The sequence below is a fragment of the Panthera leo genome, chromosome B2, assembly GCF_018350215.1.
Source record: "Panthera leo isolate Ple1 chromosome B2, P.leo_Ple1_pat1.1, whole genome shotgun sequence".
NCBI classification, from domain to species: domain Eukaryota; kingdom Metazoa; phylum Chordata; class Mammalia; order Carnivora; family Felidae; genus Panthera; species Panthera leo.
The window spans coordinates 129,268,075-129,290,882 of NC_056683.1; the positions used below are offsets into that span (position 1 = coordinate 129,268,075).

Here is a 22,808-nt window from a genome sequence, read left to right on the forward strand (position 1 = left end):
CAGGCTCGCGGCCCGCCGCCTCGCGGGTCGCCGCAGGTGCACGGCTGGGGGCCACACCCACACTCAGAACCGGCGCACGCGGCCGCGCCCCGCGGAACGCAGCGGCCGGCAGACGTCACCGGCGCGAGGGGGATTCTTGGGGAAAGTCCGGCGCCCCCGGGCCCCTCCCCGCGAGGAGGGTCGGGGAGCAGGTGAGGCGCCTCGGGCCGCCACGGAGACCGTCCGCGGGCGCACAGGCGAGGTGAGGCTGCAGGAGCGGCGCGGCCCCGGGCTGCCGGCCCCCCGGGCTCTCGCCCTCCGGGCGGGGCGGGGACGGGCGCGCGGGCGGCCGGCGCCGTCGTCCCGGGGCGGGGCCTGCTCCCCCAGCTGTGGGTGCTGCCGACGCTGCTGGGGGCTGGGTCGGCGGCGCCCTGATGCGGCGGCAGCGGCGCGGTGCTCGCGGGGCCGCGGAGGACCCCGGCCTGGGCCGCGGGAGGCGCCGGGATCCCCGCCGCCAGGAGTCGCGCGACAGGTTTCCTTCCTTCTCACGACGCCCAGCGTGGGACCGGCGCCCGCGCAGGACATAGCTTCTCGGTTCGCACGCTCGGTCCCGTACCTGGTTCGTTTTTTCCCCTTGTGCCTCTTTTTCTCTCCCAAAGCGCCCCAGGAGGAGCGAGGAGGCGCCCCGCTGAGTTGTGCGCCGAGAGCTGCGGGGGGGCGTCGGGGTGGCCTCGCTGGATGGGGCGTCGAGGGATGTCCCGGGGAGGGATTTCGGGTCTGGCCCCGGTGCTCACGCCGCCTTTTCGCGCCTCGAGAAACACGGCCTTGGGTTTCTTATGTACATCAGAGTGATTTTTTTTCTCCCAGTGGGCAAGGGACTGCGCATTTAGGGCTTCACAGAAATTCTTTCAGATACCTGTTGATAGGCTTCTGGCACAGAGTCTCTAAGTAAGACTACTTTTGTTTTAAGTCGAAAGGCTGAGGTTGTTTTGAATTACTGGGGACATTACTTCGGTGTGATCGTCTGTTCACTCCCTATTTTAGCTTGCGCTTTCTCAAAAACACCCGAATGGGTGCTTCTTGACTTGAACTTGACATAATGACTCAGGAGCCAGGAAATAGGAAGAAATTGATACTGCCTTGAAATAGTTCCTTCCAAGCCCACATAAGACTTTTTTCTTTTAGAAGAATGAAGACAAGTAGTGGCAACGTGACTTCAAGAACCACACCGTCCCGGGAGGGAATTCTAGACTTCGCTGACACTAGCTGAGATCTGTTATTACTTCCTGTGGTTCTCATGCACTTGTTTAAGCCGTTTCTCAGCAAAGGGAGGAGTTGTTATTTCCACCCGGGTATCCAAAGATGAGTCACAGGGCTGCTCTTTTAAGTTGAGTCTTTGTTAATGAACTTTTGAAAAGTGAGGTTTGCTCTGGGTGTGTGTAAAGGAAGATTCAGATGTGAAATGCATTCAGTGTTAAACTCGAGCTAGTGGTATCAGAAGTAACAGTTCAAGTTTTCAGTTTCCTAAAGTGCCTGATGGTACAGCATACCAGCTAGGGTCACTAGGCTGATGTCAGATAACCATTGAAATCATGTGCTTTGCCACAGAGGCCCAAGAGAAAATGAAGTTCATTATTCAATAACTGTATGTTAATACTTTCAATGGTATGGTATGGTAGAAATATGCCATTATACAAAGTGATTGAATGTCACTCTCTGAATCCAAATAATTTGGACAGTTTGTCTTTAGTAAGTTAGTGCCACGTGAACATTTTTGAAGACGGTGGATACCAGTTGGAGCTGAGAAATTAAAATATTTAAGCTGAGAGGTCCCATTGCTCTTGGGAAGGAACTGTACTGTCTCCATGCTTAGTGGAGAAGAGGACAGCATCTCTGTTGGAGGCGAGTTGAGCTGAGGTCAGCGCAACAAACAGTTATCAGGCACCTTCTTTGTGCCACACTCTTCACAGAGCTTTGGTTATGTAATTGTGAATACGACAGGATGTTGCTGAAAAGGGCCATAAAAACTAGTGTGGAAGGTTGGAAGAGCCAACGAGGGAGATGGGAGCTATGACCAATCTATGCCCACAGTAGAGCTTCTGTCCCAATACTACTGGTGTTTGTGCAGATCTGAGATTTTGAATGAACAGATTTTTGATGTTTCCTCATTGCCGAAAGAATGAGTAAAGTTTTAAATTTAATCACCTCTTTTGTCGACAGCCTGTTGTGCTTATTCTGTAAGCATTTCATTCAGTGAATGATTTAAAAATGTATTAATTGGAAAGGCATGATTTTTAAAGTGTTTGATAACCATATTTCATATTATTTCGTGGGTAAAAAGAAACCCAGCCTGGTATTACCCCTAGACAATCACAGGTACTTATAATTTACTCACCTTTTAAAAATAAAGTAGTGGCGTGCCTAGATGGCTGAGTTGGTTAAGCATCCAACTTTGGCTCAGGTCATGATCTCACAGTTTGTGGGTTTGAGCCCCATGTCAGCTCTGTGTTGACAGCTTAGAGGCCTGGAGCCTGCTTTGGATTCTGTGTCTCCCTCTCTCTCTGCCCCTCCCCTGCTCACGCTCTGTTTCTATATCTCAAAAATAAACGTTAAAAAAATTTTTTTAAGTAAAAACAGAGTAGCTAATTAATGGCTTATAATTTTATAACACCATATTGAAGCAACCTACTGATCATTGTTTTTTATAGTTCAAATCAATCTTTTCTAACACACTATCACCGCACAAGTCAAAAGGACTAAACCCACTGTGTGACAGTTTACTGTTGAGACTGAAATCTCGAGGTACTTTTGGACTTGATGCCAAAATCTGTTCAATTTCTACAATTCTGTGAGGTATGCAGCTAGTGAGGGAAACAATACTAAATTTGAGATAACTCTAATTTCCATATTTCTTTTCTCTCTTGAGGGCCTCAAAGTTACTTTATCTATGGGGAAGAAAGGGTTGAGTGTGTTCTTCATCACTGTACTCCCTGGCCTTGGTATAGGCATTACTCGTGGCAGGTGTTAGGAAGTATTTATTAATTGAATAATGAGCCTTAATGTAAAAGGGGAGTTTTCAGGAGGAGGGAGGGATAGTCAGCCCAGCAGAAGGATCAACATTGTGTTGTCAGGGAACAGCAGCCTGGTCAGTGTGGGCACGGGGTGAGAGCTGGGGAGACAGATTGGGCCGCATCACAAAGGCCCATGTGCCGTGTTGGACCTGTGACTTTATCCTATGGAAGACTTCAGCAGGTGAATGATATCGTCAGATACGTGTTTTGGAAAGACAGTTTAGAATCAGGATGGAGAACAGATTGGATGAACACAACTCTAGCCTTAGGGGACACACAGGAGATTACTATAATATTTGACAAGAGAAATTGGAGAAGGCTTGAGTCAGGCAGTGATGGTGAGGAGTGGAAAAGAGGGAAGGAGCTGACGTGTTTAATAGGCAGAACTTGGCTACATCTTTAGAGGTGGGCAGTGAGAGGAAGGAGTTTAGGATGACTCCTACATTCCTAGTTAATGACTAGGAGTGGGATGTAAGTGAAAGAATAGGTGTGCTAAATGAGGGCCTCATTCAGTGCTTGGCACATAATCAGTGCTCATTAAGTTTTTGAATGAATTAATTAATAACAACAACAACAACAATAGCTAAAATGTTTATCGGTGCCAGGCACAATTCTAGGCTCATTATATGAACTCGGTCTTTTCCTCCTCACTGAAATCCTTTGAGATGGGTGCTATAATTGACTGCTTTTGACAGGTGAATGAAGTGTAATGTTAGTAATTGATTGAGGTAGGAATTGATCCCAAGCGCTTAGCTCCAGAACTTACATTCTGAACCACACTGCTTTGCTATGGTATCTCCAAGAATGAATGAATGAATGAGTGAACGAATGAAGTCTCAGACACTGTGGCAAACTCAAACTGGAGTCACTGTCTTGACGCCAACAATTGTTCCTCATTCAGGGTTAGCCCGATATATAAGATGGGCCCTCAGAGGCTCTGTTGTGCTGCATGGCACCCCTCCCCCTTGGTTCACCCCAAGGAATATCTGGTTGATCTAGGAATAGACCTAGAATAATCAGACAATTTCTCCTGGGAATTAAAACACTTTTATGAAGACTCACTCTCGCTGAAAGTTCCCAGAGCTTCCACAACTACGTCTTCCGAGCTGCCTTGGTTACTACTCTCCCTAGACACTGAATGTTCACTGCTTTGTGTTTCTTAGAGGCAGTCAATGATCTGTTGCTAAAATCTGTAGTATTCCTCTGGGGATACTAGAAAGGCTGAAATAGAAAGGGGAAATAGAAAGGCTGGCCTGGGGATATTAATCTACAGAGCAGGGTCCAATGGTACAAGAATTACTAACAAATTCAGGCAGGTGCATAACTCAAGTCTTACACTCCTGTTTTGTGGTCTGCCTTCTAGGGCCTGTTTTGTTCTGGTTTCACCCTGAAGCTTACCTGCCCCTCTTGTCTCTAACTTCCAGAACCTTATTAAGTGAAGCTGGCTGGCAGTGTCCCTGTCCTCTTGACTTTAACTGAGCAAAATGGCTCGTACTTCTAGGGATTAGGGCCTGTTTTCTTTCTTTTTATTTTTAATGTTTATTAATTTTTGAGAGAGAGAGACAGAGCACAGGTAGGGGAGGGGCAGAGAGAAGGAGACACAGAATCCGAAGCAGACTCCAGGCTTCTAGCTGCTAGCACAGAGCCCTACGTGGGGCCCGAACTTACAAACTGTGAGATCATGACCTGAGCCAAAGTTGGACACTTAACCGCCTGACCCACCAAGTGCCCCACAGGGCTTGTTTTCTGTTTTCAGCATTCAGGTAGATTCCTTTGGTCTTGATAAGGGTGTTTTTGATAAACAACCCCAACTCCCTCCTTCCCCTCAAAACCTGGCCTCAGCTCTTCACCATTCTCATTGTTTCACGAGTTGGATTAAGGCTATGATTTTTGTTCAGGAATCAAGGTCTAATTATCTGTTCCTCAAGCCTCACTTTGGACTATTTAAAGATTGTGAACACTGAATTGTTATTCTACCTAAACAGAATCAGCAAACTCCTCTTTAAGTTTGAAGTTCTAAAATATTTTCTCCATGCATGAAGGAAATGTTTCATTCAGCATTTCTTCAGATTTAACAGGAAATCAAGGTATTTATAGCTTCTCATTATATGAGACTGACATGAAGCCTTCTGGATTGATCTAGCCCACATGTTTACCCCTTGGTCTGAATCCCTGTATACCTGTCTGTAATTCATTCAGTGCTCAAATAATAAGAAAGGGAAGAGTTTGGGTTAGTATTTTACATGGGTCTGTCTTGCTTCTTCATTTTGATTGTGGTTTCTCTGCAAGCAGAGAATCACTGGGGCTGGGGGCTTTCATAGGTCTGTCAGCTTCCTTCCAGTTTTAACCATTCCGTGACTTTTGCTGATAATAAAACCATCTGTCAGATGAAGTCATTTGTTAACCACGCCGTCTACATCTGTAAATACTAGACGTTATTTGTATATCTCATGTAAGTTCTTGGTAACGTTCAATAATTTGGTAACTTCTAACATAAAGCATAGTTTTAGAATTGGTAATTTCTTGTTATCCTCCTTGAGCTAACTCAATGTTTTCAACTTGATTTGTGTACTGTTTTGTTTTGTTGTTTCTTTTCAGTGGCTACAGTATCCAGGTAATGCAGAAAATACTAAGTTGCCTGGAAAAGTATTCCTCCTTTTGTATACCCAGCTGTTTTACTTGTTTCTCTGCTCCAGGATGTAAAGTGATATTCCATTACTCATTGCGTAACTTATTGGGCAAAAATGTGAATTCCGACTTTACAGAGTAGTGGAAATTGCTCTGTTGCTATCTTCATATGGAAACGGAGTAAACAAGTATTATTCTGTCTACTGTTTCAGTTTCAGGATTGCAGCAACGCATGTGTCACCTGGTTTTACTTCTAATTTTTTTATATTACGTGCCCAGGTGTATTGATTAGTGACACAGATCTGTTGATTTGAGAAAGTAGGACACAGTGTGTAAGCTGAATCATATCATGTTGGTAAATCCCTCCTGCCTTCCCTGATTACTGCATGGTAAACCAGGGCCTAGCTGATAATACTATACAGCTCTTCATTAGTTACAAAATACTCTCATATATATTTCCTCTTTTCCTTCCCATAAAAGCCTGGCAAAAAGTATTATTGTTGTTGTCTGTATTTGAGGTCTATACATGAGGAGGGACACTCTTGGAGAAATTAAGTGACCACCCGATTTCTCTAGAAGTAAGGTGCAGACGCCCACTCCTGTGCTGTCGCTACCTGACTGAAAAAGGCAACTTCACGCTCTTAGTTCAAGTTTCCTGAAACTGTGAGATTTGCGTACAGGGGGTTTATTGAGAGGTGCTGTGGGAACAGCGCTTGTCAGGGAGAGAGAGCAGCAGGATTATGCAGAGGGAGGAACTGAACCGCAGTGCAGGTACAGTGGTGGGCCCAGCCTTGGAGCTGGAATGGCCCTTCAGAATTGCTCTCCCAGCACACGAGCTGGTCATCTGCATGCCCTGCCTAAACAGGTCATTGGTTGCAGGCCACACCAGGCAGAAGGTGCCGTCTTGGAGCGAGCAGCTTTCCTTCAGTCAAGGGCAGTTCCTCGAGCTGTGAGCCTTCGGTAGTCAACATTTCTGGCAACTGGGAGAATGAGGGCCTTGGTCCTAAAGGGATCAGAGTCTCACATCATCCACAACTGTTGTACGGAAGGGAATGTTTTTCTCTGCAAGGGCCTCGCTCGTGTCTTTCTGGCCCAGACGGTTGCCCTGCTGAGTGGAGCCCAGAAAGTTGGCATTTTTTCCAAGGCCCTTAAAGATTTAGAATGGCTGACCGGGCAGCAGGAAGGTTAAGTAGCCTTACTCCCAGGAAGGTTAGGAGCCTGGTGAAGGAGGGCCGGGATGGGCGGAGTGGTGGTACCTGGTAGAGAAGTAACCTCTGACGCCACAGCTAACAGGAAGCCCTTATCTGTCTGGACCCAGAACAGAAGTGGAATGCATGCTAGTCTTTGCTGTAATTCAGGGCTGTAACATTGTTGAATGGATATTAAGCTATGTTTTCTCTCTTTTTTCTCCCTTCTTCCCTTTCTCATTTTTCTATGCCTTTGAAAAACCCCAGAACAGTCCAGTGACTCTCAACATGTAGCCTGTAGATTATAATCACCAGAATTACCTGGGATCTCTAAAAACAACCCCCCCCCCCCCCCGCCAACCAAACAACAAAATAGAAGACAGAGAGTCCAGGCTCACATTTGATATCTATTGGAACAGAATATTTAAGAGTGGAGCCTATGAATTGATATTTTCAAAAAACTCCCCCACCTGATTTTTATACATGTTATAGTTTGAGAACCATAGACCCAAACTCTTATGCTTTTGCTGGTGACCAAGCCTATTGAGATTTTTCAAATTAGCAAGAAGTTAATGAAAACCAGGGGGCCGCCTGGCAGGCTTCATATAATGACACTCACCCCTAATCTTTCATAGCAAAATCCTGGTGTGGCCAAGAGAGCCTGCCCCAAATTCTTTGGCTGGCATCTGCCCCAGATTGCTGGAAAGAGAGTGATGATTCTGACTTGGCCTTTTAGTAGCTGGGTGAGAGATGCCAAATTCCTTGAATAGTCACAGGGGGAAATCAGTGATTTTATAGGAATCAGAAAACTTTCTAGGAGAATAAGAAGGTTCCAAGAAGTTTTATGTCAGATAAAGCTTTGAGGTTACGGTCTGCTAACTTTAAATGACCATACAGGGGCACCTGGGTGGCTCAGCCCATTGAGCATCTGACTGTTGATTTCGGCGCAGGTCATGATCCCAGGGTTGTGGAATCAAGCTCCACATTGGACTCTGTGCTGAGCATGGAGCCTGCCTAAGATTCTCTCTCTCTCTCTCTCTCTCTCTCTCTCTCTTTCTCTCTCTCTCGGTGCCTGGATGACTCAGTTGGTTAAGTGTCTGACTGGCTCAGGTTATGATTTCATGATTCATGGGCTCAAGCCCCCCATTGGGCTCTGTGCTGACAGCTCAGAGCCTGGAGCCTGCTTGGCATTCTGTGTCTCCCTCTCTTTCTGTCCCTCCCCTGCTCATGTTCTGTTTCTCTCTGTCTCTCAAAAATAACATTTATAAAATTAAAAGAAAAAAAGATTCTCTCTCTCTCAATCCCTCTGCTCCCTCTGCCCCTCTCCCACTCTTGCATGGGCATGCACACATGCTCTCTTAAAAAAAAAAAATTTTTTTTAATTAAATGACCATACAAAAGGATGAGAGAGAGAGAACTATGAACAGGAAAATACATTATCTTATTCATTGAAATTGGGAATAATTATTGTTCTTCAAAGGGAAAAGCACTTTTAAACCTACTGATTCTGAGTCCGGTCATTGCAGGAAGTATTAGTCGCCTAAAGAAAAGTCTGATAAATTCCTAGGACAATATGATGCTATATGCTGGGCGCTTCGGGGTACATGGCAAACACAGCAGGTATAGCCCCTGACCCCCTGGAACTTATGGGTGAGCAGACAGGATAGACAGTAAAACAATTAACAATAGAATACAATAAATATCAGGAAAGAGGAAGTGCCACAAAGTGTGAGATCATAGAATCAGTCCTCCAGCTTAGTCTAAGGTCAGAGAGTTTCCCATTCTTGTGAAACATACAGGAATAGGAGCTATGAGGCTGGCTTTGGTGATAAGACAAAGGACCTCTTTTTAACAAAGGAAAATCTTTCGGTCTAATTCAAAATCGGCCGATCCTTCACGTGTGTGTGTGTGTGTGTGTGTGTGTGTGTGTGTGCGCGCGCGCGTGTGTGTCTGTGTCTTTCTGCCTGTCCAGTGTGTAAGCACACGTGTTGACGAAGAGAGATCAAGAAAATCACTCCTTCATTTAATGACTAAAATAGATAGCAAAGAACAGAGAAGGAAGTCGGTTTGCATTTCATTTGATGTGCCATTGCCCAAAGTTAATTAATATTTTAATATGTAGTAAAAGAAGATAAATTTAGGGCTCTGAAAATCATGAGCTTTATATCACAACTTTTTAAAAGTTAATTTTAAGAATCTGAGGATTCTGGCCCAGGAGGGTGCTTGACATATTTGCCTTGGGTTCTGTTACAGACCCAGTTTGAGGCACATTTGCTCAGTGGTCAGTGTCTGTTCTTCTCTTCTTCCTGCAGCAGTGGTTTTTGTAGTATGTGGCCTCTGCCTGGTGTGGCAGCTCCTACTGGGCTCTTCTGTCTTTTTCTGGCCCGTTCTTTCCCTTGTATTATTTCTGTACCTGCTTGTTTTTCCCCATAACTTACAGACTTAGTTGAGGGCAGGGATTGTGATTTCTGGATTTTTCAATCTTTGAATCTCCTGCAGCTCTTCTTTATAATTTATTTACATTAATTACATTTAATAAACAACCTTGAATGTGGTATCTGAGTTAAGAGGGGATCCTTGGGTTGAGAAAGTAACCAGATTGGTTCTCTGTTGAGAACATATTTCTTGTTTAACCTGACATCGCAAAGCAAAGACACCAAGGGCTAACACGGGCATATTTATCTTGTGAATGTCTACTTTAAGTACTAAAAATGCCAGTCAGTTGACTGATGGCAGGGAGGGGAGGATTAAGTCATCATGAAGCAGCACTTACTAGATGTAGACAAAAGTGTAGAATGTTCTGCTGGGTCTCACCTAAGTCAACTTAAACACATGTCTACGCCATCCAACATTTTAGAATAACATTGATACTAAAAATCAGAATTAAAAATCATTGTGCAAGTGACAACATAATTCAGTCTCAAAATATGACTCTGACGGCATGTGATGTCCTGTGATGACCATTTACCGTGTTTTCTTACATCTTTCTTCCCATGCCTTGGCATGTTCCTTGGTTTATTTCAAGTATGACTTAATTTATGTTCTAATTTTTTGTCTTGCTTTTACAGTGAATATTATATATAGAGAGTGTCTGAATGGTTGGAAATAATTCTTGACATTTGTTCTTTTGCTTCTATTTTGTATAGTTCAAACTTAGTTTATTGCTGAAGTATAGGTTATAAGTTAGGCCACTATGAATTTTGTGGAATACTTTGTTAACTGTAAATTCGTTCAACTTTGATATTTTCCTTAAGAATTGGAATTTTTAAATAAAAGGTTAGGGTGGTGAAATGAAATATTTTCTCCTTTAGAAAATGGAGAACTCTAGAAGATGAAACTCTTTACAACTTGTTCCCTAAAGAATCAAAATTATAATAGTGTCAACTCATCTGAAAAGAGGAACATTCCATCCTGTCGGTGTATATTTGTTGTTGTTTAGTTGGAAAATTTGTCAAGTTATTAATTGCCCTTTGCCGAAACTTAGAGTGCTACAGACATTTTCTCCTTTTTGTTGATATCTAGATACCTATACATACCACGGATAACAGCGTGAGCACAGCATAAGGGTTTTTAAATTTTTATTTTTAATTGAACCATAGTACATGAAATATCATATTCGTTTCAGGTATGCAACATAGTGACTTGACATTTATATACATTACAATGCTCACCACAATAAGTGTAGTTACCGTCTGTCACTGTACAATGTTATTACAGTGTTATTGACTCCATCCTCTATGCTGTCCTTTACATTCCTGTGGCTTATTTATTTCATAACTAGAAGTTTGTAGATCTTAATCCCCTTCACCTACTTCTTCCATCCCAGCACCTCCCATGCTTCTGGCACCACCAGTTTGCTCTCTGTATTTATGAGTATGTTTCTGTTTTGTTTTTGTTTTCTCATCTGTTTGGTTTTCTAGATTCCACATGCAAGTGAAATCATGTGGTATTTGTCTGTCTGTGTTTGACTTATTTCGCTTAATATACTGCTTGCTAGGGCCATCCATGTACACAATATGTTTTTTCATTTGTATTCTTTCCATCTAGTCCTAGTAGCTAAAGCATAGATAAATCTTATATTCTGATTTTCCCACTCATTTCTGGCTAAATTAATAAGTCTAATGTATTATTTTTAATTTGCATATATTTTCCAAATAGCAGATAATAAATATTTCATATTTTTATTGAGAATATTTTATCTCCTGTGAAATGTCTTTCTATATACTTTACTCGATAATTTATTGCCATGTTATTTTACCAGTTGGGGTGTCTCTGCATACAATACCGAGTACCTACACAATGTCTGTTATGTTTTGTGCAAATATTTTCTTCCAATCTCTTGCTTTAATCCTTAGTATTTGTTACTCCTTTTTGTTGCAGAGAGATTTCACATTTTATTTAGTCAAATTTGGTTATCTTTTTCTCTGAGATTTCTTCCATAGCCTCACATCTCATGGAAAGTTATCATTTTCAGGGCACCTGGGTGGCTCAGTCGGTTGAGCATCCGACTCTTGATTTGGGCTCAGGCCATGATCTCACAATTTGTGAGACTGAGCTTCGAGTCAGTCTCTGTGCTGACAGTGCAGAACCTGCTTGGGATTCTCTCTCTCTCTCTCTCTGTCTCTCTGTCTCTCTCTCTCTGCCTCTCCCTTGCATGTATGTTCTCTCTGCTCTCTCCCTCTCTCTCTCTCTCAAAATAAATAAATAAAATAAACTTAAAAAAAGGAAATTAAAAAAAAAAGAAAATTATCATTTTCCCAGAGTACTGATATTCAACTTCACTTTCTGTTAGTGTTTCTGTTATTGATTTTGCATTTTTAATTCTTTAATGTCCCTAAGGTGTATTGTAGGGTCTCCAGTAAGTTTTAGAGAGGAATAAATTCTTTTTTTGTATGAATATAATTTATTGTCAAGTTGGCTTACATATAACACCCAGTGCTCATCCCAACAAGTGCTCTCCTCAATGACCATCACCCAATTAAGAGAGGAATCAATTCTTACTAGTCAATTATACCAGCCTAGTTGCTTATTTTTTTTTCCTCCACTATTACTTCTTGATGGCTTCTTTCCATATACTAAGATTTTGTATAAAATTGGTCTATTTCTTAGTGTTGTATTCATGTCCATTAATCTAATTTTTATGTTTGCAAAATTATTATGCTTTTAACTATGGTCTTATGCAAGTGGTAATATCAGCAAGAGCTTTCCTCTTTTTACCAGTGCTATATTCTTTTCAATTTATAAAAATTTGAACTTTATTTGAACTTTATTTAAGGATCACTTTATTTTTTAGAATTTTTTTTAAACCTTGGTCAGAATTTTGGATTTAGTGCAATCAAAAAATTAACTTGGGGGGAATTCCAGATTCCACTAATACCTGTGTCTAAGTGCTCATTCTCAAGTGGAATCTGTAAAGAGGTGGTTATGTGAGAAAGACAGGGAGAAAGAAGTGCGCAGGCAGGATGGAGAGCTCCTGGTTACCTGCTGCCAGAATTCACAGCATTGCCCTGTAGGTGGTGTTTTGGATTTCCAGAAAGCCTATAGCGTTCTTTATTCCTGCTTGCTTCTCTTCCTTTCTTCCTTCCTTCCTTCCTTCCTTCCTTCCTTCCTTCCTTCCTTCCTCTAGTTTTTAATTGTATCAAACATGCACACATAATTGAAGAGTAATGAAAAATGAAAGTCTGATAAAAAAAAAAGTCTGTCCCTTTCTATTTCATTTATTTCCCTCTCCCCAAAGGGAACCACTTTCAACTACGTTTACTTATTCTTTTGGTGTTTATATTTGTATCTCTAAATAATATGCTTCTATTACTATTTCTTGATTTTTCCATTTTGGGCATCATCTATTGATTTCCTTGTGCAGAAGGTGATGATTTAGCTCATTTTCAGCCCTTGCTGCCAGAGACAGGCACCACTCTTGTTCCTTCAAGAACTGTATTCATCCTCCCAGTACAGCTGAATCCTAATTTGAGTTACATCAATATGTAACGATTATATGCTTGTGGTTATGGAAATACCAATTACAGCAGATCCATGTTTTATATCAGGATTACTCTCCTATAACTACATAATTGTTTGGGGTTGTTAGTTTAATTTATACTTACAACCTATTCAATCCCAAATTGTCTAAATCTCCTCCCAAGAAATTTGGACCCATCAGGAATTCTGAGTTTCATGTTTCTGAAGAAATCTCTCCTATAGCCTACTATACCTAGTCTAGACAGATGGCCTCCCAGTCCAGTGCACAGCTGTCATCACAGAATTTCCCTTTGCTGTTATCCGGGGGTGCTCTCTGCCTCTCTCCTCTGTTGAATTTCAGGTTAGGATTCTAGAGTCTGTATCTTTTTCGCTTGACTTCCTTGTTTTGTTGTAAGGCATTTCCCTGTCTCTTTCTGAGAAAGATTATAGGAAATATTTTTTTAAGACTTTGTATATCCAAAAAAATGTCTTTATTCTACCTCATATTTGATTGATGATTTGGCTTGAGTATAGAATTCTGGGTTGAAAATACATTTTCCCCAAAAGTTTAAAGGTACTGTTCCATTATTTTTTAGTTTCCAGCGTCGCTGTTTAGAAGTCCAAAGCTTTTTTGACCTTAGGTACTTTGTAGGTGATCTGTTTCTATTACCCCTATCCCCAACCACCACAGTATGATGTCTTCTCTCTGAAATTTCTGTTATTCAGAATTTGAATTTAAAGTACTGGACTTCCAAATTCCTTTTTTAAATTGTTTTTCACCTCTTTCTTTCTTCTTTTTTAAAAAATGTTTGTTTATTTTTTCAGGCAGTGGGGAGAGGGGCAGAGACAGAGACAGAGAGAAAGAGAGAGAGCCCCAAGGAGGTTCCACCCTCAGTGTGAAGCCCGACATAGGGCTTGAACTCATGACCATGAGATCATGACCTGAGCCAAAATCAAGAGTCAGATGCTTAACTGACTGAGTCACCCAGGCGCCCCTGTTTCTTCTTTTGTACTTTATGGAAAAAGGTTTTTCATCCTCCTGCCTATGATATGGGTCCGTGTGCTGGACAGTAGGTGAAGAAAGAGGACTTGGAGGTCCACATTCCATATAAAAACATTAATCTCATCCTCCTCTTTACAGATAAAGTACCTCTCACCTGGTATAGAGTCAGAGTCTAGCCTGTCTAATGACCTGCTAAGGAAGGACAAAGGATGATAGGTCCTCTCCCTTCTTAAAAAGGCTTTAACCAAACTCTGTTTTTAGCCCCCACCATCACCTCCTTTTTCATAGGTACTCAGGCTTTAATTCTGATTCCTGGGTATTTATCAAATGGTGTAATTTAGGTTGTTTCTTGGCATTCTCTACTGTTAGCTTAAGATTCAATGTTTTAACTCCTTGCTAGGTTAGTAATCCCTTGTCCACTTGCTTTATAATTTCCAGAATTTTATTGTTGCTCTGTTCTCTCTTATCTTTTTCCTTGTCAGTGTATGCCTTTGTGTAAGTTCTTTGGGTAGGATTTTGGAAAGGAGCAGAAATAATGTTTACTTTGCCATTTTGTCCAGAATGTAGGGGTCATCTTTGAAAATAGAAATGTGTTTTCTGGAATAAATGGTAGATTAAGCTAAAAGCACTTAGCAGATATATTCATCAAAATAGCTACCTTTGCCTTAAGAAATAGAGACTGGAACATAAGACTGGGCTGTTTAAGTGGGCAAGTTTGGATTTGCATAGGGGATGGGGAGGGGCAAGGGTCATCTCTGATTGGAGAGCATGTCTAGAAGGAGGACAGGATAAAATGGCCATAGTGTAGTTTCTTTAGGCCGCAGTAAGTTAAAAGCAAACATCTCAGTTCTCATCTACAAATTTTACTATTGATGTTCACGGAAAGCATGTATGTTCCCCACCAGGAGTAAAAGCCTAAGCATTGCCTTGGTTGAGAATTCACTCACTGTGTGTCAGGCATCTTACAGAGTACTCCTTGAGATGGGTGGTGCTATTCCAATTTGCTTAGAGCTGGGAGTCCAGTGCAGGTCTATTTGACTTTGCAACCTCTTTTAAATACACAGCTATTATATCTCTGTGTCATAGTTGACACCCAGTATTGAAACTAAGAAAATTTTTGTCATTGCACAGAAAACTGAAGACGTGTCTCCCTTATTATCTTCATAGTCCTGTCTTTAAATGTGTCAAAAATCAGGAAGTTGCCTAAGTCAGTTTTGGTTTCAGCTTTAAATATTTCAGGGGTCTATTTCACCTGTCTGGATTTTCATGTCTTTCCTTAAAAGTGCTTTCTATAAGCTTTTTTTGTTGCCGTTGTTGCTTATCTTATAAAATACTTTTAAGGAACTGAGACCACATCTCTTTTGCTCATTAGGCTAACCTTGTCCTCTCATATTGCCTGGCACATAGTAGGTGCTCACTAAACACTTGTTGAAGAAACGTGTAAGTCTGTCACAGTAGCCCATGCAAACGCACGTGTCTTGATTGATGTGCACAAGAACAGCAGTCATAGCCTATTTTATGAATGTTACTTAAAAGCTAGCTAACAGGATGCCCGACTTGTTTCACACAAATAAAATAAGCCTAACGTTAGTGCCATCATTTGTATGCTGACGTATGTATTTTAGCTAATAAGATTGAGATATTTTATTATAATGTTAAAATCGAATTATCATGAATCCTCAACAGAAAGTTAGGATATTTAAAATTCTACGCATTTTATGGTTGTTGAAATTATTCTACGTGGGTATTGACAGTCTGTGCATAGGAGAATAGATCCGGTTATTCTTCAGTATAGAATTTTCTGCAATTTTGGACAGGAAGGAGTCTATCTCTTGATTCCAATTATGACTGTTACCAATATCACTGTAAAGATTCAACTTTCCTTTTATCCAAAATAGAAGCTCTGAAATAAGGGAAATTTTAAATTCTGTTAATATTAAAAGGTCAACACCTTTAGCTGTTGATTCTACATAGCAATAAGCAGCATGGCTTTTTTGTGGAAGAGTTTATATTGGGGTAAATATGTAAGAAATTTGATCAGATCCTGCTTTTTATTTTGTTAGTTTTGTTTTACAAGGAGCCGCTGTTTGTCTTCTTTGATAGGCAAAATGTAAGATACTCATCATGAAATAAAAATTTTCATTGTAAATGAGTTTGTTTCCTTGGCCCTCCTTCATTACAGTGAATGAAGAACATCTGGGGTGCCTGGGTGGCTCAGTTGGTTAAGCGTCTGACTTCGGCTCAGGTCATGATCTCTCAGTCTGTGAGTTCGAGCCCCAGGTCAGGCACTGTGCTGACAGCTCAGAGCCAGGAGCCTGCTTGGATCCCTTGCTCTCTCTGTCCCTCCCTTGCTTGTGCTCTGCCTCTCTCTCTCTCTCTCAAAAATAAATATTAAAAATAAAAAAGAAAAACATCTAATTCATTCTTTCTTGTGGTTCTGAGTAAAATTAGGCATTAATATTGTATCTCCTGAGTAATCAGAATAATACAGAAACTGGTGATAGAATAGTTGTGTGTGGTTTTATAGGATAGTTTTAGATCACATGATCTGTATATGTTTTCTAAGGAGTAGTACTTATAGTATTTTGAATACATAATCTGGTGAAATAAACTATGCATGGCAATGTTGCAAAATAATAATGTCTAATACCATGTTTGTAAAATAGTTTAAAATTTATAGAGTGATTTTGCATGTATTATTTACATCATTTAATGATCCCCTCCCCCCACAAAGACCCTTATGAGGCAGGTAGTGTCATAACCATTTTATAGGTGAGGAACCTGACACTGGGAGTCATGAGATGTTTTGCTCAACTTTATACAGCTGGGGATGGAAGTTGGCATAAGTCCTCTGACAGTTGGCGGACTACCCTCTCTCCCACACCACATTTGCCGTCAGGACTCATATCAGTGAGCTGAGGAGCCAGACTTTTCCCTACATGTTCCTGTATCCAACTGAAAGGCAAAACGAAGCCCACCACTACTAAGAACAAAATTTTACTAGTGGGGTGGGGAATAGGGCTTACCTTTCTGAGACATACATGAGGTAGATGTTCGATGGATGTTTACTGAATTAAAATTGCTAATCTGGAACACCTGGGTGGCTCAGTCGGTTAAGCGTCCAACTTTGGCTCAACTCATCATCTCCCGATTCACAAGTTTGAGCCCCGTGTCAGGCTCTGTGTTGACAGCTCAGAGCCTGGAGCCTGCTTCGGATTCTGTGTCTCCCGCTGTGATTCTGCCCCTCCCCTGGTCATGCTGTGTGCGTGTGTCTCTCTCTCTCAAAATAAATAAACAAATACATGAAAAAAATTTTTTAATTGGTAATCTGCTCCCAAAAGAAAACCTGGTCACTGACTTTATAAACACTAAATCTTGAAGATGTCAGTCCTCAGACTGACTTAGTCACCTCTAGACTCTTTCACAATCTCTGGGGTATGTGACATTGGGGAAACCATTTTGAGACTCTTAAATGTGAAAGCAAAACAGGAGGATTCTTTCTTTTTAGAACTTCCTTCCCCTTTCCAAGTTGTCTTCATTGTTCCTGATTTCACCTGCACAGAAGTGGTGGTGGTACAGAGTACGGCAGGACCTGCCTGTGGGCCTGTATCCCTGAGGGAGGCCCCAGGTGGGAAGAAACCCCAGGTACTCCTATGGTTTAGCAAGAAGCCATTGCGTGTGTCACAGGGTCAGGGTCAGTTCTGAAGCCTGCATCTTAAGTATTCACAACTCTATAAATAGAGAAGAGTCTGGAAGAAAATGTTTTAGACTTATCCCTGGTTATTTTATAGAGTTACATATAGTAGCATTAGAGGATATGAATTTTTAAATTTCCATTCTGCATCATTTGACTTCTCTTCCTCCTCCTTCTTTAAAAGAAAGAGCGTGTGTTGCTTTCATACTCAGAAAAAAGAGATTTCACAGTGAAAGAATTGGAACAAAAATTATTTAAAACCCCAAATAACACAGTAATGCACAGATATTAATGTTTACTTATGACTGTAGGCGAGACGGGTAATAAACTATTGATAGTGTATCAGTAAATGCACTGTTTATACTAATGGTTGCTGAACATCCTTTGGGTTTTTGAGTGAATTAAAAATCACAGAAGAGACAATAGCAAGTAGCGTATGCAGAGAGCTTACTAGACCCGGCACTCTTTGAAGAGCTTTCTGTGGATTGTCTCATTTAATTCTGTCCACCATCCCATGCAGAAGATATTTCTACCTGGGGAAGATAAGGTGGAGAGAAGAAATGTGACATAAGCGGAGGTTTGAAAAGCACTCATCTATTAGGTGTTGCCCTCTCTCACTTCTGGGAATCCTGAAGGCAGTGAGGCAGTCCAGGCTAGACCCAGGGGCGGATTGCCAGTCTCCTACATTTCCCGGAGTGTCTGTGGAATTCGGAGCAGATTCTACAACTCTGAAAAGAAATAAACTGATTGCCTTTAACACGCTGAGAGATTAATAGGGTCGTCATCAGTTTCTGATGCTCCTTAGAAACCTCGATCACATCGCACTAATTTTTATTCTTTGTAGCATGATAGCCAGAAACGTCTCCGGTCCCAGATGACAAAGGAAGGTGTGGGAAATGGCAGTAAAGTCATGTTTGGAAGGCGCACTTTGTCTGCCCAGTGTTCTTTATTTTGGCAATCTGAATGGCAGACTTGTGATACACTTGAAACCATCTACCTCCATTTCAGAACTGGCTCTTCAAGTTCTCAGAATCTCTTATCAGACTGAAACTCAGCCAAGGTTAAAAGTGCCTGGTCTCTTTGCACTGTCCTACCCCCACTGTTCAAGAACTCCTACTTAGCACCCTTCATTACTAAACGGTTTCTGCAGGCCCTTTCTTGCAGAGGCTGCTTGTGTGTGAGATAACCTTTTTTTAGCATCTTTTTTTTTCTCTCTCTCTTTACTATGATTATGACCACAGTCTTCAAAAGGAAAGAAAGGCTGTCCTCAGACATGGTAAGAGACACATGCTGCTTTCTGGGTATGCTTTATATTAATGTCTGTGTACAATATGAACAGAATATTGTAAATGTGCACTGCATTAAAATCCAAGTAGGCAAGGGAGCCACAATCACCAAGTAGGGGACATACACCATCAGGACAGTCCGTTGGTCCATGTTACTTATGTTTGTGTTTTAAAACTCAGAGCAAAAAACTTTCAATTTATTTTATTTTATTTTATTTTATTTTATTTTATTTTTAAATTTTTGTTTAATGTTTATTTATTTTTGAGACAGAGAGAGACAGAGCATGAGCAGGGAAGGGGCAGAGAGAGAGGGAGACACAGAATCCAAAGCAGGCTCCAGGCTTCGAGCTGTCTGCACAGAGCCAGACGCGGGGCTCAAACTCACGAACTGTGAGATCATGACCTGAGCCGAAGTCGGACGCTTAACCAACTGAGCCACCCAGGCACCCCGAAACTTTCATTTTAATGCCTGAACATTTGCTTTTTAAAAATTATGATTTATCCAGGATTCATGTCATTCTCTTAGGTTCTCTTTAGAGGAGAGGTGGTTCGAGATCCTCTTGTAGGTCATAAGCATGATGATTGGGTGCTCACGCTGTTTTGTGACATGCGCCACCCTTAAACCTTGTTACGACGTCAGCACATTACCTGTCTGACGTGAAAAGAAAGAGATGGTTTGTCAGTATAACGAACCACCCCCCCCCCCAGATCATACTGTGATTTCTTATAGTCATAGGATTAGATGAGATAATTCATATAAAGCTTCCACAGCACTGTGTGGCAGAGAGTAAGTACTGGGTGTTTCTCTCACTCGTGTCTCCTGAGCTCAGTCATATAGAGGCATTGGTGTGTGAGCTGGGGGCTGCCTCTCTCTCCGTGTGGTCCTCATCCTCCAGGAGGCTGGCCTGAGCCTCCACGTGGCAGCTTCCATGTTCCCCACAGCAAGAGAGAGCAAGCCCCAGTGTGCTATGCTCTTCAAGCCTCTGTTTGCATCATAATTTCTACTGTCCTACTGTCCTCTTTCTTTCTTTCTTTCTTTGTTTCTTTGTTTCTTTATTTTTTTTCTTTTTTTATTTTTCTTTTTATTATTTTTTTAATTTTTTTTCAATATATGAAATTTATTGTCAGATTGGTTTCCATATGACACCCAGTGCTCATCCCAAAAGGTGCCCTCCTCAATACCCATCACCCACCCTCCCCTCCCTCCCACCCCCCAAAAACCCTCAGTTTGTTCTCAGTTTTTAAGAGTCTCTTATGCTTTGGCTTTCTCCCACTCTAACCTCATTTTTTTTCCTTCCCCTCCCCCATGGTCTTCTGTTAAGTTTCTCAGGATCCACATAAGAGTGAAAACATATGGTATCTGTCTTTCTCTGTATGGCTTATTTCACTTAGCATAACACTCTCCAGTTCCATCCACGTTGCTACAAAGGGCCATATTTCATTCTTTCTCTTTGCCACATTCTACTGTCTTCTTGATCAGAGCAAGTCTCATGGCCAAGTCCACATTGGTAGTGGCCAAGTCTCATGGCCAAGTCCACAAAAGTTAGACAAATAGACACAACTTCTTGCTGAGAAGTACAGCTAAGAATTTGTGGCCCTTTTTGTACAATCATGTGTAGTCTGCCTCTGGCAAAGTTTGTTCACATTTCTCCTATGCTCCCCTTCACCCTGGGATTCCCAGAAGTCTCATATTATGGCATCAGCTTCTAAGTTGAGGCTTATCCATGATCTGCATTAATCTGGACACAGATGGGACCCCTGCAGGTACAGCTCTTTCAATGTTTCCCCATACACACCTAACCTATAATGATGAAATAGGGAAAGGACAACCAAAATACGTAATCCATTAAAACAAAACCAGAGGCACATTAACAGGATACACAACAATCGCAGTTCCACGGCAATTCTATCCGGGTCCATGTTACTAGGTCCCTCCATTCCTGGGCCAGGGGGTGGTTGATTAAGACCCAGTTCTGCTTCTCAGGACTAGTTCACTGATATCTATTTTCTCCCCTGCTCTTGGCTCCACCTTCTGAAACAGTCCTCTTTTCCCATGAGAAATGGCTTATTTCTGCTTCTAAATAGATTCTTTAGCCTACTTTCTGCTCATAGAAAAGCAGGCACCCAGAGGCCTCTTTCCTCTGAATGATCTCTGTCTTGTTTCTGTATTTATCAGTAAAACTCTCTTTAAAAGCTGGGTTTCCCATGGGGCGCCTGGGTGGCTCAGTCAGTTAAGCATCTGACTTTGGATCAGGTCATGATCTCACAGTCTGTGAGTTCGAGGCCCGCATCGGGCTCTGTGCTGACAGTGCAGAGCCTGGAGCCTGTTTTAGATTCTGTGTCTCCCTCTCTCTCTCTGACCCTCCCCCACTCATGCTCTGTCTCAAAAATAAATAAACGTTAAAAAAAAAAAAAAAAAACAACCTGGATTTCCCAAGAATCCCATAGAGTCCATGCCCCTAAAACCACTTCCACATTTGTTTTCAAGACAGATCTCTGTTTACTTTGGGCTGAGTGTCAGGCTGCCATGAGGTAATAACACCTTTGGGAGTCTCAGAGCCCTTCTCTTGCCCAGCTGAGAAGGCCTTCTAGGCACCACATTAAATTTTACAAAGGTCTTTACTCTGAAGCCACTTCTTAGTATAAAAATCTTTTCTTCCAGCTGAAGAGACTAGAGGTAAACGGTTTTATTTTCCAAACTCATGAATTCTGGCTCTTCTCTGTTTTCTCTACATAATGCTTACTAATTAGATCACTCTGTTTTCTTGGTTTTTTGTTTTTTTAAGCTCATGTCTCCCTTGCAGAACCTTATATGCAGCTAGAAGCACTCAACGGACATTTTCAGCCTTCTGCCTGGAGAGCTTTGCAGCTGGATCCAACATTCACTGTGTGCATTTTCGATCTTTTGTGCTGCCACAGACGGTGGCTTTGCCCATTGTCTTGCTGCGACGTCGTAATGTGTGCTGTCTTTCCCCTGACTGCTGCAGTTTCCTCATCACCTTCCCCACCTCCACTAACATTTTGCATGCCATTTTCCCAGTTTTTGCTAAATGCTACCTCACTGCTTTTCACCCACTGTCTGGTCCCAAAGCCATTGCTGAATGTTTTAGGTTTTTGTTACCACAGTGTGCTACTTCTAGGTGCCAGTTTCTGTATCAGGTAGTTTTTGCTGTGTTGCACTGGGGCTCCCCATGGCAAAGCCCTTTTGCACAATGCTTTCCAAGATGCTACTTACATCATTGTATTTGCTAATGTCCCAGTGGCCAAAGCAAGTCCCATAGCCACAAATTTGAGGAGTTGAGAAATAGTCCATACGTCTTGACTGGAAGAGCTGCACAGAATGTGCAGTGAATTTTTGTTTCAATCTTCCACAAAGAATATGTACAAATTTGGAGAAAGAGAATGGGGCACTTGGGAGGTCGGGTCAAGAAAATAGCATGTGAGCGGACGGTCATCACATCATGGAAATGATGACTATGTGGTATTAAATTAGTAAAATTAATAGCAATTATTTATCATTTATTTTGAGGCTTTATTGAGGCTCCAGTATATGCCAGGCTCCAGTATATGCCAGGCTCATGAAAATGCTTTATATATGGTAGAATATTTTTGCTATCAATGGAAATGTCTATTCCATAAGAGTTCTCCCCCCTTGCTAACAGCCATCTCTTCACCATTATTTGTAGGTTACTTAAATACAATGAGCGTTTCTTTCCTTATCTTTAAAACTGAGGTATGGTGCAAGATAGTCACTAAAGTCTTTTTCTGCTTCTCTGATTTTATCTGACATAATTATGGGCTTGATTGAGGAGGAAACACAAATAACTTCCCTTTATCCATCTGATTTCCATACCAATGGAAATAGAAGGAAAAAGCACCCAGAGGCCAAAGTGTTACTTCTGTTATCAATAAATACCAGGTTGGAGGAAGTGGCTTCATTGGTGGGGAACTCTGCTGTATGTCCTTGAACCTAGAGATGGACTTGCCCTCCGCAGCAGCTGA

The 22,808-nt window shown here is 41.8% G+C and overlaps 1 protein-coding gene and 1 non-coding gene across 5 annotated transcripts in view; both read left to right on the forward strand.

The window, feature by feature from the left end:
* Nucleotides 1-22,808, forward strand: part of STX11 (syntaxin 11) — a 43,108-nt gene that overhangs the window by 8,159 nt on the left and 12,141 nt on the right. The window contains exon 1 of one of the 4 annotated variants that reach the window (XM_042940011.1): nt 147-241. The exons of 2 other annotated variants lie outside the window; for them this stretch is intronic. The gene's annotated coding sequence lies outside the window, so the exon portion shown is untranslated. Of the gene's footprint in view, nt 1-146; nt 242-360; nt 599-22,808 lie in introns of those variants that run through there. One more of the 4 variants, XM_042940010.1, reaches the window with a different exon arrangement.
* On the forward strand, nt 19,361-19,464 carry LOC122220877. Its single transcript, XR_006203042.1, has one exon. It is a non-coding gene; the product is annotated as a small nucleolar RNA U13 (small nucleolar RNA).